The following is a 5226-nucleotide window of genomic DNA, read 5'->3' as shown; positions in this document are numbered from 1 at the left end:
TCACTTGCTGTGCAGCTGAAATGAACACAACATTGTAAATCAGCTATACTCCAAGAAAATTTAAATTACAAAATAAAGAAAATCACCTATATTTCAAAAGAAAAAAAGAATTCCCACATATTTTTATGGCTTGATAGCTTACTTTTTTAGTGCTCAATATTATCCCATTCACAGAATATATTAATACTATATCATTTCATTCACCTATTGGAGGACACCTTAGTTTCATTCACATTTTGGCAATATTGAATTAGGTGCTATAAATATCCATATGCAGGTTTTCATCTGGAAGTATGTTTTAAACTACTTTCGGTAAATATCCATGAGAACACTTGCCGGATTGTACAGTAAGGGAATGTTCAATATTATAGCAAGTGTCAATCAGACTACCAAAGTAGCTGTATTATTTTTCATTTCCACCAATAACAAATGACATTTCCTGTTGTTCCACATCCCCTACAGAATATGTTCTTGTCATTGTTCACATTTTAGCCATTCTAATGGCTAAAATTTTATGTAATTGTATTGTTAATTTGTTTTTTGATGGCAGCATGTAATCTGAATTATTCTTCCATATACTTATATACATAGTGTCTATTTTCTTTGGTGAGGTGTCCGTACAGTATATTGGTCCACATTTTATTTAGGCTGCTTTCATTTTTTTCTACCCAATCTGTATTTGTTTTATTTATTTTCATGCCTTATTGCATTAGCAAGGACTTGGAGTAAAATATGGAAAAGGAGTCACGAAAGGGAACATCCTTCTTTTACCTGAACTTAGTGGAAAAGCTTCATGTTTTTGATCATTAATCATGATGTAAGATAAAACTTTCCTGTAGATCTTTGTTATCAACTTGAGAAAACTCCAGTCTATTTCTTCAACTGAGAGTTTTTATGAAGAATGGGTGTTAGAGTTTTTCAAAGGTCTTCTGAATCTATTGATATGCTAATGATTGTCTTTAGGGTGTCGATATGATGGATATAATTATTTGATTTTAGAATGTTGAACCAGCCTTGCATACCTGGGATTATTCCCTCTCATTCATGATATAAAATTCTTTCAAAATACTGTTGGATTCAATTTGTTAATATTTTGTTGAGGATTTTTGCATTGATGTTCCTGAGAGATACTGGTCAGTTTTCTTTACTATTCATATGTTCTTCTAAGTTTGGATGTTGTGGATTTAGTGTCAGACATTCATTTGGGGGAGATTCTCTGTCATTTTTAAAAAATATTTTCTGTTCTTTGTTATCTTTATTCTCCTCCTGCTATACCCATTATGTATAGGTCACAGCATTTTCATTGTTCCACAATTACTGATTACTCTGTTCTGTTGATTTCCTTCGTGCCCATTTTCTCTTTTCTTTTGAGATTTAAAGGTTTCTCTTGATATGTCTTCAAGCTCACAGATGTTCCTCCTCAGCCGGCTCTTTAACTGCTAAAACAAAATACGAGAGACTTGGTGTTTTATAAACAACAGAATATTTTTGTTTTCTCATAATTGCTGAGGCTGAAAAGTTCAAGAACAAGTTACCATGTGATTCCCTGGTGGCGCAGTGGTTAAGAATCTGCCCACCAATAAAGCAGACAAGGGTTCAAGCCCTGGTCCTGGAAGACCCCACATGCCATGGAAAAACTAAGCCCCCATTTAACAGGAATACTGAGCCTGTACTCTAGAGACCACAGCCCACAGCTACTGAGCACGTGTGCCACAACTACTGAAACCTGCACGCCTAGACCCCGTGGTCCGCAACAAGAGAACCCACCCAATGAGAAGCCCGCACGCTCGGCAATGAAATCATGTGATGGGCATGAGATCTGTGTGCTACATTTATTAGGTCACTGATCCCATGTTTGAGGTCTCTGGCCTCATGACCTAATCACCTCCCAAAAGCCCCACCTCCTAATACCATCAACATGGAAGCTGGGTTTCAAAATTTTAAAATTAGAGGTACAAAGTGTTTACACCATAACAGCGACTACAGAGTTAACTGATTTTTCCTTTCATGTTAAAGGTTTGCACATTTATATTTATTATATACTCCCAAAACCCTTGTTTCTTTTTTAAAAAATTCTTTTCCCGTATATGCCAGTACACACCATGGAGTAGAGTTCCCTGTGTTATAAAGCAGGTCCTTATCAATACTTATCTATTTTATATATACCAGTGTGTATAGGTCAGTCCCAATCTCCCAATTTATCCCTTCCCCACTTATCCCCTGGTAACCATAAGTTTGTTTTCTATATCCATGACTCTATTTCTGTTGTGTAAATTAGTTCATTTGTACCTTTTTTTAAAAGATTCCTCATATAATCAATATCAAATGATACCTGTCTTTCTGTGTCTGACTTGCTTCACTCAGTATAACAATCTCTAGGTCCATCCATGTTGCTACAAAACCCTTAATTGTTAAGGATAACTCTCAAATTTTTCCAGTATCATCAGCAATTCTTTCTGTCAGACATGTGATAACACTTTTTAAACAGGGATATTGAGACCAAGGCTCCTGACCTGCAAACAAACAAAACATCATTTATATAGTGAAAACTCTGCACATCAAAGGATGAAAGCACTTGGTCTAAATCCATTTGCACCCACTGCTGACAGAGGGCAGAGGAGTTTGACTCACTACTCTTCCTTACGTGCAATTCTTCCTAATGGGGTATTCCATCTAAAACTTATAAGAAGCGGGAATGCATCATGGAACACACTAATCTCTACTACAGATTCTGAAGCAGCAAAAACACAAAAACAAAGACATGATGAATCCATCCAAAGGGTTCTGTCCACATTGTTACAATAGTTTCCTATCACTTGAAGCTACTTTCATTTTTTCAACAAAAATAATGTTAATCTGCAGTCACACACTCCATTAATATTACACTATCCCTTGTGCAAGTATGTAGGGATTCGAGGAGCTATGGGAGGCTATCATGAGAGGTTGCCTAGAGTAATTAGGACATTTCATTTAATGTTGGCTCTTCTCCCTAAGATGTCTGCTGTCCTCTTCTTTTTGTAGCTACTAGCATTGAGAAAGTGACCAAGATAAGGCCCTTCTCTTTTACCGCCCATGAATGCAGCTGTGATTAACCCCACAGACCTTGGTGCTTCTAGAATCCCCTGAACCTACTGACCCTCCATGCATGGCATGACATAGATAAGGATGGTGACGTGTATATTTGTATAGAGCATGCTATAAAATTTTCGAGTCTTCCCTTCCTCATAATTCCAAAGAATAGATTTCTTTGGATTTCTGCTTAATGCTGTTGGAGTTGATACATATGTTGAGGGAGGTATCAGGGCACACCAAAAGAGAGGGTAACCGCACAGAAAATACAAGCAGGTATATTTCTGTGTAGTTTCAAGCAGCTTATTTGCTATATCAACCATGGTGACATGTTGACCCTTCCTCTTTCTACTAGTAGTACAACAAACATAAAGGATATTTAGGCTGCTTGTTTTATCCCCACCTCTCTCAATTGATCTGCATTCACATATAGGACAATGAAGGGCCCTTTCTACCATCTTAACTAATACTTGAGAACCAGAAAATGTCCAGATTTTTCCAGGGATTATTTTCATATTCCCCAATCAGGCCTATGAAGGAATATAACCTATTGTGTTTAATGAAGTCATATCTCTGACGGCATCCCATCATCAACAAAACTGGAAAGAAATTTGAAGGGTATTAGATTTACCATATTGAAATTCCAATATTTTAGCCTGACACATTTTTGGATTTTAGAAAAAAATATTTTAAATGAGACAAAAAATCATTTTTATGACACAAAAAGACAGCAAGAGTTTTATATTTTTATCTGTTCCACTTGCACACAAATGTCTCATGGGGTTATGTAAAGCAGTCCTGTTGGGTGCTGTGCATGGTGCAAGCATGGATTAAAGCTTAGGAATCTTAAGCTTCTGTCACCTGAAACTTTTAAATTAGGATGCAAGCAATCCTGTCCAACATTTGAGCAGAGCAAGACACTGTCTTTATTTATTTGTCAGGTAATTAATCAGTCTTTTCCCCAAGGAGGGAAACAACTGGCATCTTCCATCAATGTGTTGTACAAAAATCTTTGAACACAGAGTGCAAGCAGAGGCTGATACAAGATGTGAAAAAAAAATGAGAGACCCTTGTGGCATTTTCTTCTAACTTATTGCAATCTCCCATTTAAAATGTGAGAATAATCAATCTTCTGAGGAAAAAAACCCAAGAAAGGTTTTTGCTTCTGTGGAATAATGGGATTGCTAAAGATTTCAGGAGGCCAGATGAATTAGTGAGAATGACCATGAGAAATCAGAGAAAAGTCAGACCCATGGATGAAGTGATGTTTACCTCTGTGAATCAATGAGAAGTAGGAGCAAATGAAAAGAAAGCTGAATACAACATTTTCTGAATAAATGTAACTTTTCAGCTGTCATAGAAAAATTAATACTCACTATGATACAACATATTTAGTTTAGAAAGTTAATTACATTTAAAGATTAATAATTAGATTTATTGAAGAAACAAAAACATTTGTGGCTTAGAATAAATAATGTGTTCTGCTACACATAATGAAGACTACATAAATAAATAGAAATAAGACTAAATAAATAAATAGGAAAATAACAAATTAGATGTTATTAACATTAAAAAACTGACACTCATCTAAAGAAAGAGAAGGAGAGACAGAAAGAGAGAAGAACTCATAACAAGCATGTATTAAAAACTCCTAAATAAGAAGTCTTCGGATGTTAAAAAAAAAAAGAAGTCTTCAGTAAGAAGATAATGTAATAGCAAAAATGGGGAAAATATACCAAAAGATATTTCAAAAAAGAGAGTATAGAATGTTAAGTAAATATATCGAAAGATGCTTGGTTTCTTAGTAGTCAATTAAATGCAAAAAAGTGATACCTTTAATTATCACTCACCAACCAGAAAGTTCAAATGAAAATGACAGGTATTATCAAGTTTGACAAGAATGCGTATAATCCTTGAATCTCATTCACTGCTGCTGAGGATGAAAAATAATACAAATGAGTGAAGTAAGTCAGAAAGAGAAAGACAAATACCCTATGCTAACACATATATATGGAATTTAAGAAAAAAAATGTCATGAAGAACCTAGGGGTAAGACAGGAATAAAGACACAGACCTACTAGAGAATGGATTTGAGGATATTGGGAGGGTGAAGGGTAAGCTGTGACAAAGAGAGAGAGTGACATGGACATATATACA

General features: G+C 35.4%; 1 long non-coding RNA gene across 1 annotated transcript in view; it reads right to left on the bottom strand.

The window, feature by feature from the left end:
• Positions 1-1394: 1394 nt before the first annotated feature.
• LOC141278457 (uncharacterized) overlaps positions 1395-5226 on the bottom strand; it is an 8933-nt gene continuing 5101 nt past the window's right edge. Inside the window, exon 3 of the long non-coding RNA XR_012331209.1 lies at positions 1395-1436. This is a non-coding gene — a long non-coding RNA (uncharacterized lncRNA). The remainder of the gene's footprint in view (positions 1437-5226) is intronic.

Source organism: Tursiops truncatus, chromosome 4 (assembly GCF_011762595.2).
Source record: "Tursiops truncatus isolate mTurTru1 chromosome 4, mTurTru1.mat.Y, whole genome shotgun sequence".
NCBI classification, from domain to species: Eukaryota; Metazoa; Chordata; class Mammalia; order Artiodactyla; family Delphinidae; genus Tursiops; species Tursiops truncatus.
This window is presented reverse-complemented; position numbering and strand designations above follow the sequence as displayed.